General features: G+C 40.3%; 1 long non-coding RNA gene across 1 annotated transcript in view; it reads right to left on the reverse strand.

Annotated features, from left to right (window-relative positions):
* LOC149450295 (uncharacterized) overlaps positions 1–14,225 on the reverse strand; it is a 1,099,640-nt gene that overhangs the window by 682,931 nt on the left and 402,484 nt on the right. The window lies entirely within an intron of this gene.

The following is a 14,225-nucleotide window of genomic DNA, read 5'->3' on the forward strand; positions in this document are numbered from 1 at the left end:
AAAATAAAAATTATTGAACAGAAAATGTAATATAAAGACAATACTCTGAATATTTGTATATTGTTGTCATGATGCTATTCAACAACTTCCAACTATTATCAGACAAACAGGAGATTGAATGTTTAGATGAATCCAAAAAATGTATTTGTTAGGTGAGTAGTAATTAGAGCCCCAGAGTCATGACAGTGGCAGGTGTAAGGGCTCATGATTCTTATTTTACCAGTAGCAGCTCTTTTTCAGTATCATACACAGATGAACACAGGATTACCTTCAGCAATTCCACTGGAAATCTCTTGAGGATTTTAGTACAAAACGAAAGAGTTCAAACTACCCTTGGGCAAATGACTGCATGCTAATACAATGCTGAGCTATGTGCTGTGCCCCCAGCCGTATCCACCAAGTAACCTGTAACATCCTCAGATATGAAGGGGAACTCCTTTTATACTTCAATACCGGGCACTTTTACCCCCTTCCTGCCCAGGCCAATTTTCAGCTTTCAGCACTGTTGCACTTTGAATGACAATTGCGCGGTCATGCAACACTGTACCCATATGACATTTTTATAATTGTATGACATTTTTATAAAAAGTAAATAGAGCTTTCTTTTGGTGGTATTTAAACACCACTGAGTTTTTTTTTTTGATATATAAAACAAAAAACACCTGAAACTTTTGAAAAAAAACCCACACTTTTCTTTGTTTCCATTATAAAATTTTGCAAATAAATAACAATTCTGCATAAATTTAGGTCAAAATGTATTCTGCTACATTGCTTTGGTGAAAATAATAATAATTGAATTTGTATTTTCTTTGTTATGTTTCTATTTTTTTTATTACATTTTCTTTTTTTTATACTATTATTTTTCAGCACACTGTGACCAAAGTGATACAATGTTACCATAGTAACAAGGAACTACTCTGGACAAGTGATCAGGATTTTTTTTTTTAAGAAACTATTATTGGGTTTTCAATTATACATAACCTCAGCCGGTGAAATCCTTCAAGGGTGTATCATGGCAACATAGCATCATTAGTAACAGAACTGACAGATTAACCAAGACAGGCAATAATAACAATTTTGCATTGAAAATCTGAGCATAGAAATTCACATAATACTTAATACCTCTGAAGAGTTTTCAGAAAATAATGATGAATCAACTAGATAGCACAAATTCTTGTGTGTTGGAGTAAATAAGACCTACTCCAAGGTACTCTGGAGATGGGACTCTGCATACAGGTGACGTCATCAGGTGGGGTTGAGTCACCAGATATCATCAAACTATGGCAGATTTCCTCATTCCAGTAATGTGCAAAACCATCAGATTAAATGCATCTTGTAGTATGGATTTCAGCCATTGGGGGATCATACACTTAAGTGTGAATCGCCTATTAAAACGCACCTTGAAGGGGGGGGGGGGGCTGAAAATATCAAAAAAATGAGCCGACCAGCCTGCAAAACAACTGAATTAGCCCTGTCTAACAGTTTGCGCTAAAAACAGAGGGTTTTGTTTGCACACATTTAGCAAATATATGCGGAATCCACAGTGCCCACACCAAGGGAACTCTGTATATACTCTGCTCCTAATTTAGCGTTAGAAGTCATGAACTTTGGGGTCCAAAAATATGAAAGCAAGTTACTCACTGGGAGGAGAACCATTGGGGGATTCCGGGATGGAAAAGGATCTGGGGGTCTTAGTAGATCACAGGCTCAGCAATGGCATGCAATGCCAAGCTGCAGCAAGCAAAGCCAGCAGAATATTAGCGTGCATTAAACATGGAATCTCCTCCAGAGATAGGACTATAATTCTACCACTTTATAAAACTCTGGTTTGGCCACATCTGGAGTGTGCCGTCCAGTTCTGGTCACCAGTCCTCAGGAAGGATGTGCTGGAACTGGAGAGAGTCCAGAGAAGGGAAGCAAAGCTAATAAGGGGACTGGAGGACCTCAATTATGAGGAACGACTATAAACACAAAATGTATTCTCCCTGAAGAAGAGACACTTGAGAGGAGATATGAGAGCGATATACAAATACCTCCATGGTGATGTAATGTACCTGATGGAGGATCCTGGAGTGCGGGGGAAGGCCTCTCTTATAGACCCGGTTCAGGAGCCCCTGGTAAGGTGACAGGGAACCCCAGAGCATGGGGTGGAAGGAGTGCCTGAAAGCCTCTTGCTGGTGATACTGATGTGTCATCAGGAGAGCAGGACCCCAAGGACCGGATAGGCTGCAGATGAATTGGAACTGATGCTGACACAGGATGGCAGAGGCAGCTGAAGGACAGGCACAAGGCAGGGTCAGACGGTCCGGGTCGGCAACTTGCAAGCAGGAGCGTAGTCAGAAGTCAAGCCAGAGTCGGTAACAGCAGACGGTATATGACAGGAGGAGCAGGCAGAGACGTAATACAAGAACAGGCCAAGGGTCAGTACAGGCAGCAATCAGAGCAGAATCAGGGGCAGACCGGGTCAGTAACAGAAGATCAGGCAGTAACTGGTATCAGGAACACAGGAACGCAATAGACCAAATGGCACCGACAGGCTGCAATAGTGCAATCCTTGTGGCACCAAAGCGAATTTGTGTTCGCGCATGTGTGATCCGCTCATGCACTGGTTTGTGTACATGTCTGCGCATTTACAGAGTTCCTTAAATTCATGTGCCTGCACACATGGGGATTCCTTTCCTGACAGGAGATTCCAGGGTCATGGATAAGGGGGTACCACCAGTCCTCCTGTATGGGGCCCAGGCCAGACAGCTGGGTGAATCTAATGTGGGCAGGGACAGCCTTCTGCACTATGGGGGGGCAATTCATGGAATTGATCCCCTGCATGGCTCTCTCTGCAGCAGCTGAAAGCTGGCTTCCTCTCCTCTCCCTCCTGCCATTTTTCAGCCATATCAGAGAGAGCCATACAGGGGATTGGTTTCAGTAAATAACCCCCCCCCCCCGCTGCACCCATCACCCTCACTGTGCACCACACATTTCCCCCTGTTGCCCAGGCCCCCTTTTGTGTCCCCACCCCCGCAGTGCTTCCTTCTTCTCCTTCCCACCAGCAGCTGCAAGCACACAATAGGATCTTCAAGGATAGAGAGTGGGGGAAGTATAAATATGTCACATTTACAAGCCCCTTCCTTTCCTTAATGAACATATTGAAGCAATCTCACCAATCACTCACTGTGTTCATTCATAACTGAAACATAGAAAACTGTGGTGGGGGGGGGGGCTATCGGGCTGGCTGTATGGGGTTTCTAGCAGCAGCCCTGGGTGATTCCAGCATACAGAGAAAACAATTCATTTGCCGGGGGGCTTAAGAAGCCACATGGCCCCTCCATGAAACTGGAGGAGAAGTGGTTAAACCTTAAACTGCAATGGGGGTTCTTTACTGGTAAAGCGGTAAGGATGTGGAACTCCCTTCCACAATCGGTGGTGTCCGTGGGAAGTATAGATAGTTTAAAAAACCTATTAGATGGGTGAATGTAGTATACAGGGATATGGGACATGATATGGACATACACACACGCATACACACCCACACAGGATGAACTGGATGGACTGGAGTCTTTATTCAACCTTACCATCTATGTAACTATGTAAACAAACTGCATTTTTTCTTATTGAGCAATGTTAGTTTAAAAATAAATCATGTTCCTGCACATGAAATGTGCGCCTTTTATGCTTCAATTTGTCCTGTTTAAAATGACACCAAAATTATGATTCTGGTACAAAGCATTGCAAAGTTATTAACAAATGAAATAAAGTTGCTGTTTTTTTAATTGTGTGCTATTTTTAAATGGGAATATGTAAATATATGTTAAATGAGTAAAAAAAAATTAACAAACAAAAGTTACCATATTAGCAGTTAATTAACCAGTTAACGACCGCCCTCTAGCAGATATACTGCTACAGGGCTGCACCTGTGCACAGGATCACGTACAGTATATATACATGATTTTGCATTTCCAGGTAGGGGGCACAAGCAACCTGTGTATTCGCACCGTACCTGTGTTGCCGATCGTGGCCACGGCCGGTGATTACCGGCAATCACAGACAGGGAGGAGAGCTGCATTATTTACCAACAGCCCTCCTCCCTGTCAGTTTGGGCACACTGCTCTGGATGGATGAGCTCAGCCTTCCGGATCAGTGTGCTTACAGTGAAGCACACCCCCCTTCCCCCTAGTAAAACAATCCCATCAGAGGCATCCCTAGGGTTGGTGTCACCCAGTGCCGTAAACACTTGGTGACACCCCCTCCGACGATCACCGCAGAATGGATCAAATCTGCGGATTGAGCATAATGGATCGGACTCTGATCCATTATGCTCAATCCGCAGATCCGATCCATCCTGCACGCACCGACGGCTTTCTTTACAACTTACCTTTTCGTGGAGCTGGTCCGGCATCACCCCGTATACGTTGCATGCCATTTTATTCACTAGGGTGTTTGCTTTAAAAAAATATATAATGTTTGGGGGTTTAAATTAATTTCCTAGCAAATAATACAACCGTATTTGCCGGCGTATAAGACAACTTTTTGACCCTTGAAAATCTTCTCAAAAGTCGGGGGTCGTCTTATACGCCGGTACACATGTTTAGGGGGGCTGCGGCATTAAGTACAGGGGTTTGCAGGGGCTGATGTCTCTTACCTGGATCCAGTCCCACGACGATCCGGTCCAGGAAGCGCGGCGTCTCCTTCAGTTCGGCCACTGGATGTTCGTGCAGCTGCTCGGCTCCGCCTCCTCACCGGTGATTGGCCGCCAGAACTGTAGCTCAGGAAAGGCACACAGGCGGCCAATCACCGGCGAGGGGGCGGAGCCGAGCGGCCCCGCGAAAATTGAGTGCCGGAGCAGCAGGTAAGTGTTCTGTGTAGAGGTGCTGCTGCAACCACATATGCTGGCTGCAGCAGCACCATACGAGAACAGGGTCAGCAAGTCTCAGTGGGAGGAATAGTGCCCCATCATTGGTGTCACTGATACCAATGATGGGGCACTATTCCTCCCACTGACACCAACGATGGGGCACTATTCCTCCCCCCCACTGACACCAATGATGGGGCACTATTCCCCCCCCCACTGACACCAACGATGGGGCACTATTCCACCCCCCACTGACACCAATGATGGGGCACTATTCCACCCCTCACTGACACCAATGATGGGACACCATTCCTCCCACTGACATCAATGATGGGGCACTATTCCTCCCACTGACACCAATGATGGGGCACTATTCCTGCCACTGATACCAATGATGGGGCACCATTCCTGCCACTGATACCAATGATGGGGCACCTATTCCCCCCACTGATACCAATGATGGGGCACTATTCCTCCCACTGATACCAATGATGGGGCACTATTCCTGCCACTGATACCAATGATGGGGCACTATTCCTCCCACTGACACCAATGATGGGGCACTGTTCCTCCCACTGACACCAATGATGGAGCACTATTCCTCCCACTGACACCAATGATGGGGCACTATTCCTCCACTGATACTAATGATAGGGCACTATTCCTGCCACTAATGCCAATGATGGGGCACTATTCCTGCCACTAATACCAATGATGGGGCACTATTCCTCCCACTGACATCAATGATGGGGCACTATTCCTCCCACTGGTGTGCATTGGAAGAGGGGTAGTCTTATACGGCGAGTATAACCCAAACACTACATTTTAGCAGGAAAAGTAGGGGGGTCGTCTTATACGCCGGCAAATACGGTATTTTTTTTCATGTGAACAAAAAGTGGCAGAAAAGGCTTGGTCTGAAGGTGGTTAGAAGAGTGAATGATGTGTGGCATAAACTTCTAATGCTGGGCATAAAATGCCCCACCCCCCAAAACAACCCCTTTTTGGAAAGTAGACACCCCAAGCTACGTTTTTGGAAAATGAATAAAAAATTTTTTTTACACAAAATTTTCACTTAAATGATTTCTTGCTCACACATGCCATGGGTAAATGTGGAATTACTCCCCAAAATACATTCTGCTACTTCTCCCGAGTATGGGGGTACCACATGTGAGAGACTTTTTGGCAGTCTAGCCAAGTACAGGACCCCAAAATCCAATAAGCACCTTCAGGCTTTTAAAGGGCTTTATTTCCTCATTACTCTTCCTGACTACCTATCACAGTTTTGGAGGCCCTGAAATGCCAGGATAGCACCTAACCCCCCCAAATGACCCTTTTTTGGAAAGTAGACACCCCAAGGAATTTGATAAGAAGCATGGTGAGTATTTTGCAGATCTCATTTGTTGCCACAAGTTTTTGGAAAATGAAGAAAAAAAACAAGCATTTTTTCTTTTTTTTATATATTTCAAAACCTTGTGGGAAAAAATGAGATCTGCAAAATACTCACCATACCTCTTTTTAAATTCCTTGGGATGTCTACTTTCCAAAAAGGGGTTTGATGCTATCCTGGCATGTCAAGGCCTTCAAAACTGTGATAGGTAGTGAGGAAGTGAAATGAGGAAGTTACGCACCTTCAGGCTTTCAAAGTGGTCATTGGATTTCAGGCTCCTGTATGTGGCTAGGCTTCCAAACAATCTCACACATGTGGTACCCCCATACTCGGTAGAAGTAGCAGAATGTATTTTGGGGTGTAATTCCACATATACCCATGGCTTTTGCGAGAAATATATCATTTAAATGACAACCTTGTGTAAAAAAAAACGTTTGTCATTTTCCAGAAACTTGTGGGAAAAAAAATAAATCTTCCATGGACTCAATATGCCTCTCAGCAGATAGCTTAGTGTCTACTTTTCGAAAAGGGGTCATTTGGGGGTGTTTGTACTGTTCTGGTAATTTAGCACCTCAAGAAATGTGATGGGCAGTCAGAGAGTAAAAGCTGTGTAAATTCCATTATCTATACCATAGTTTGTAGACGCTATAACTTTCACACAAAGCAATAAATATACACTTATTGGGATTTTTTAACAAAAAACATGTAGCAGAATACATTTTGCCCTAAATTTATGATGACATTTTTGTTTTTTGGATATATTTTATGACAGAAATGAGAAAATATTGTTTTTTTTAAAAATAATTTTTTTCTTCTCAAAATTTTTTTGTTTATAGAGCCAAAAATAAAAAGCGCACAGGTGATCAAATACCACCAAAAGAAAGCTCTATTTGTGTAAAAAAAGGACATAAATTTAATTTATGTACCGTATTGCATGACCGTGCAATTGTCAGTTAAACTAGTGCAGCGCTGTACAGCATAAAAAAGGCATAAATTGCAGTATCTATACCATAGTTTGTAGACGCTATAACTGTCACACAAAGCAATCAATATACACTTATTGGGATTTTTTTTTACCAAAAACATGGAGCAGAATACATTTTGGTATAAATTTATAAATTACTTTGAGTTCACGATATATCTTTTATAGCCGAAAGTAAAAAATATAGTTTTTCTTCACAATTTTTGGTCTTTTTTTGTTTATAGGGCAAAAAATAAAAAGCGCACAGGTGATCAAATACCACCGAAAGAAAGCTCTGTGTGAAAATAAGGAGATGTAAATTTTGTTTGGGTGCAGCATTGCATGACCGCGCAATTACCACTTGAATTAGTGCAGCGCCGAGTAGCAAAAAGAGGCCTGGTCATTAAGGGGGGTAAATCCTCTGGAGGGCAAGTGGTTAAGCACGCAGAACTTTTTTCTTCACATTGGATTGGGGACTCATATATATATACATGTGTTTATTTTGCATTGTACTGTATATCATATATTATTTGACGGTATATGTATTGCAGGTTGCACAGTTTTGCATATTATACACATTATTTGATGACACGTGAATTTTTAGTTTGCACATACCGCTTTATTTATTTATCACAGTTTATGTGAACAATACACTTTTTTATGTTAAAATAAACAACCGAAATGTGAAACATAATCCTCCAATATACACCTTGTTGAATCTATGCCACGAAGAATGAAGACCGTTCTGAGGGCAAAAGGGGGTCCAACCCGATACTAGCAAGGTGGACCTAATAAAGTGCAAATATAATAAAATAAACAACCCAAATGTGAAACATAATCCTCCAATATTTGTGTATAAAATAACATTCATGAATCCATATGTAATGCTCAAAAGTTCCAACCTGTCCAAAGAAATAGAGTGAATCATCAAAAAATGTCCAACATCCCAAAACATCACAACTTGAATCTTCCAAGAGTTTGCCTCCAGCAGTGTTCATTCACCACAGTTAGGAAATGCTCTTACCCAAAGTGCATGCCGATCCTATTACAGAGGAGGAATACACAGCTTGTATAACCTCAGCAGAGATTACCATCCCACTTGCACCGCATCTAGGGGGATTCTCGTGGTGGTGTTTGTGATGTTGGACTTTTTTTTGATGATTCACTATATTTCATTAGACTGTTTGGAACTTTTGAGCATTATATATGGATTCATGAACAATATTTTTCAGTTTTTTCCATTATATATTTTTCACATTTTATGCACAAATATTGGGTGATTATGTCTCACGTTTGAGTGTGTTGTTTATTTTAATATATAATGTTTGAATACATGTACAGTTATGTTCAAAATAATAGCAGTGTGTTGAAAAAAAGTGAATAAAGCTGAAAATCCTTCTAATAGCTTTTATTTCCATCCACACAAATGCATTGGGAACACGACACATTCTATTCCAAATCAAAACATGAAGAAAAATACATCAAATTTGTGTTGTTCCTCTAAAAAAATTGAAGAAAAGTGAATATTAGACGGTTCAAAAAAATCGCAGTGTTTGTATTCTTCTTTACAAACTCAAACCTTCACTATATAAACTGAGAAATGTTTGAAGATTTTGCTTTCCTTTGAATGACTTCATGAATATTTGGTTGTAGTCGCACTGTTTCTGAGAACTGCTGTACATCTGTGTTGCATGGAGTCACCCAACTTCTGGCCCCTGTGATCAGGTATTCCAGCCCAGGATGATTGGACCACATTCCACAGTTCTTCTCTATTTCTTGGTTTTGCCTCAGAAACTACATTTTTGGTGTCACCCCACAAGTTTTCTATTGGATTAAGATCCGGGGATTGGGCTGGCCACTCCATAACGTCAATCTTGTTGGTCTGGAACCAAGATGTTGCACGTTTACTGGTGTGTTTGGGGTCATTGTCTTGTTGGAACACCCATTTCAAGGGCATTTCCTCTTCAGCATAAGGCAGCATGACCTCTTCAAGTATTCTGATGAATTCAAACTGATCCATGATCCCTGGTATGCGATAAATAGGCCCAACACCGTAGTATGAGAAACATCCCCATATCATGATGCTTGCACCACCATGCTTCACAGTCTTCACAGTGTACTGTGGCTTGAATTCAGTGTTTGGGGGTCGTCTGACAAACTGTCTCCGGCCACTAGACCCAAAAAGAACAATCTTACTTTCATCAGTCCACAAAATGTTGCGCCATTTCTCTTTAGGCCAGTCAATGTGCTCTTTGGCAAATTGTAACCTCTTCAGCACATGTCTTTTTTCCCAACAGTGGGACTTTGCGGGGACTTCTTGCAGATAGCTTGGCTTCACATAGGCGTCTTCTAATTGTAACAGTCCTCACAGGGAACGTCACACCTTCTTTCATCTTCCTGGAGCTGATTGTTGGCTGAGTCCGCGCCATTTTGGCTATTCTTCTATCCATTCGAATAGTAGTTTTTCGCTTTCTTCCACGTCTTTCAGGTTTTGGTTGCCATTTTAAAGCATTTGTGGTCATTTTAGCTGAGCAGCCTGTAGAAATTATGTAGCTTAAAACAGACGTCTCATATCTTTCAAAATGACAGCAAAAGTCATTTAGAAGTAATTTTAACTTCACGTGTGAATGAAGCTTTGGAAAACAGGTGTTAAAGATGAACCATGGTATATTCATGTCTAAGAGGTCAGCAGGTCATAAGCTTAGTTTTAAGAATAGCAATTGGAATGTAAAAAGATATTGGTATGCAGTAGAACAAAGAAAGGATATGTCTTTTATAAAGAAAATCATGTCTAATCCATAATATAGTTAGTTGGATAATTATTTCATATAATCAATTTATTAGTTAGGAATAGTGTGTGATAAGTTTAGTATCAATTATTGTTGGTTATATCTATGCATTTATGTGACCATTATCCTTTCTAAAGATATGTGAAGCCATTATATCAGATGACAGTATCATATATTTCTGTCTTCTAAGAGGTTTTCAAATAACGTCATACTAAGTATAGTTTAGAAGGTTTACATATATGGACACTAAGAGTATATGCTTAGAAGAAGCACAAATAAGGGTTTTACTTATTTAGCCAACACTGAATTAGGAAATAACTGTTTAGTGGGTTGGTCTGGTAAAATATATATAACATGTGCCTTAGAGATAGAGAGTCACATACACTCACTCACACTCATACATCAAGACATTATACAGCTGACACGCACTGACATATTTGTCTCCTGGTAAGGCCTGCAAAGCCTTGATACACCTGTTGTCTTCCTTGCCGAGACTGAAACACTTGTCATAGAACAGACAAGAGATTAGACATTTCTCCAAAGCTTATTTCTTTTTCCATAATCTACAACTTTTGTTATATTTTACTCTGTATTTTATTTTATCTTTTGTATTCATTTTTGATGCCAAGTGTGCATTAAATAAAAGTCACACTGTTTTAAGTCAGCCTGGCACTAGAACAATTTGCCTCAAACGCCTAAAGACAGACACTTAAATAATATAAGTGTCACGATATTTAACATTTGGCTAAGCCAGCCTCCGCCACCGTTTTTCCGGGTTTTTCATTCCTTGCTAAAGGGGGAGAAAGCACAGACTGATCAAGTCTTGGAAAAACACGGTGCAAAGAACCTAGAAGTGAAGGCGTTTGTGTTTCGTCAGACGTTGACGAGAGGTCCAGTGACGGAGCCACCGGCTGCAAAAAAGAAAATCATCTGATTACGGTGAGTAAAAGTTATGGAATTTATTGATAAACTAGCTATAGAAAGCAAGTTAGAGTTTAAGGATGTTTCTTTATATCCTGATGATGGTAAATTATGGCAGTACATGTACAAGGAATGTTTACAGGCCAATGTTCAGATAGATAAATCTAGATTTACTGTAAACAAACAGCATAAGAAGATATCTAATATCTTAAAGTTGGTAAGAATATTCAACAAAATGATTTTGAATATTGACTTACCTGCTAAAAGTGTTTCTACACTAAAGCAGACAGAATGTAGCACTGTACAGAACACAGTAATGCATGAACATTTGTCTCAAGATCCTCTTAATTGTCCAAATTGTGACATACTTTGTAATTACATAGAAAATCTTGAAGAGCAAATTGATTCTAAAACAAATCTTTTGTTAAGACTGCAGAATGACAGAAAAGAGGTTGCTGTATTAACAAAAGGTGGTAAAAAGACTGATTCTAAACAGTCAAAGCCTCAAGCTTCCTGCATTCCTGAAATGGGGGAAGATGACGCAAATGACGAAGCCGAAGTTAGAAAGAAAAAACTACTAGACCGTGCAGCTAAATTAAAATTACAAATTCATGATCAATTAATTAAAATTTTAAAAGATATTCCAGCGTATGACTCAAAGGTCGATGCCTTTTATAATGCGGACATCTTCGAGTCTTATACAGATCGTTATCACTTGACTGACGAACAGCGTAACCGTATCTATTATCTATGGATACCTGCACATTTTGCTAGACGACTTGTGCAATCACCTGTTATTGACGATGACGGACAGGAGATACATAGTGACGCATCAGACAGATTACGACAATTGTTGTTATGTACCACAGGTGAGGAAGTACCTTCTTTAGAAGTACTAGACTCATTACAGACTTCAGTTAGAGAAGACCCTTATGAATTTAAAATTAAATTCACAAAGGCATACAAAATGGTCTTGGGCGTAGATGATGAAAACGATACAGGGATGATAAAAGCATTTGTAAAAAAATTTAAATATCTTGATCCAACTTCTTTGGCCATTGTGCAAGATAAAACTTCGATTACAGATGCTTGTTCATTCATTGATAAAATCAGAAGACAAATGAAACAGAACTATCTCAAGTCCAAGATAGCTCTAGTTCAAAATGACACTTTAAATAGGAACGGTCAAACTACAGCTAAGACAGGAATGACTGCTCTTAGTAAAAGTGACAGATACAAGCAGGTGAGACAGAGAGAGCCAATAACTTGTTACTACTGTCAAAAGCCTGGACATTTAAAATGGAAATGTAAAAAATTCTTAAAGGATATGCAGATAAAGGATTCAAGAAATTTAGGTAAAGAAAATGGACTTATTTCTCTTGAACCATCTGCTCCTCCTAGTCAGAAGGAAACTCAATCTTCTTCTCCCTATGCTCCTCTGATAAAACAAATCAGAGAGTTATCGGTCAGCAGCGGTTTGACTGAAAAGAACTTGCAGTCAACCACTGTTAATTCAGCTGCATTATTGCCTACTCCATGACTAGACAATAAAAAGGAAATAAAATCTCATCATCTAGAATATGTAACACCAATATGTCTAGATAAATGTGGACGCCCTTACATTAAAGCAAAATTGAATGGACAAAAGCTCAAGTTTTTAATTGATACAGGTGCTGAAATTTCTATTACTGGTGTAAGATTACCTCTTTTGACAGATGCAACAGTATGTACAGTTGTTGGATTTAACGGATCAGGTAATTCGAAAGCTTCAATGTGTAAAAATGTTTCATTTGAAATCCCTGATTATTTGGATACTGAGATTGATATTTGGTATTGTCAAGGTGCAGAGAATATCATTGGGACAGATATCCTTCAACGAAGAGGTTGGATAATTGACCTTGGTAATGGCATTGTATGGAAAGGTTCCATTAATCGTAAGCCTGTGGTAATTGACCCAGCAGATTACTGTGAGGTCGGCAGCATCTGTTTAACAGAAGTGCTTGCTGCAGACCATAAATGGCCAGATAGTGGTGACAATCAACAATTAGAACAATTGGTCAAATCATACAAAAATCTTTGGAGCCAAGGCAAAAATGAGGCCGGTCTATTTAAAGACATAGAAGTAGACGTGCAAGGCAAGGATCCGCCCCCACAGAAGCAATACAAATTGCCACCAGAATCTATTGAACCAGTATCAATAGTCATACAGGAGCTTCTGCAACAAGGTATTATCAGAAAAACAAATTCTGTAACAAACAATCCATTATGGGTAGTACCTAAACGTGATGACCCTAAATCATTCAGGCTTCTGGTAGATCTCAGAATGCTAAATAAATATACCCCAAGCTGCGCTCCAATAGTGGCAGATACACCAGATATAATGTCCCGAATTGATGCAAAAGCAAAAGTGTTCTCTGTGATTGACATTGCAAATGGATTTTTCTCAATCTCTTTATCTAAAAGCTGTCAATATAAATTTGCCTTCTCCTTTGAAAATGCTCAGTATACCTTCACACGTCTTGTGAAAAGCCTACATTTGAGCTCAAGTATATTCCATCAAGCTTTAGCAGATGTCCTATCTAAATTTTCTAGGCCAGAATGTATCCTACAACATGTGGACCATATCTTGTTGTCAACAGAAAATGACCAAGAACATTTAACCCTTTTGGCAGAATTGTTTGATCTGCTGCAAGATGCAGGTCTCAAGCTGAATACTCGTAAGGTTCAGCTCATGAAAAGCAAGGTCAAGTTTCTCGGCATTCAGATCAGTCCGGGTAAACGCCAACCTTTGCAAGAAAGGGTTAATGCTATTGCTGCACTTCCTGTACCAACAACATGCAAAGCACTAAGACAATTCCTAGGATTAGTGAATTTTTCTAGAGAGTTCATTGAGTCATTTGCTGATAAAGCAAAACCTCTGTATGAACTTCTAAAGAATAATGAGGAAAATGGTTTTGGTCCTTGGACAGAAGTTCAGCAAAAGGCCTTTGAATCTTTGAAAAAAGATTTGCAGACAGCACCAGCCCTAACTACAGTAGAAAAGCAAGCACCGTTTGCTTTGCAGGTGCATACATCTGAAACTGCTATTTCTTCGGTGTTGCTTCAGCTACAAGGAGGAAATTGGAGGATCCTAGCATATTTCTCTAGGCTTTTAACACCTGTTGAGAAAGGTTTTGACACATGTGTTAAACAATTGGTAGGAGTTCACTATGCAGTAAAAGCAACTGAGCACATTGTAGGATTCAACAAAATTATCTTACAAACACCCCATTCCACCCTGAAATTTCTCCTTGAAAAAAACATCCCAGGTGTTTCCAATCA

The sequence above is a fragment of the Staurois parvus genome, unplaced genomic scaffold (assembly GCF_062004578.1).
Source record: "Staurois parvus isolate SC_StPar_1 unplaced genomic scaffold, SC_StPar_1.0 ptg000575l, whole genome shotgun sequence".
NCBI classification, from domain to species: Eukaryota; Metazoa; Chordata; class Amphibia; order Anura; family Ranidae; genus Staurois; species Staurois parvus.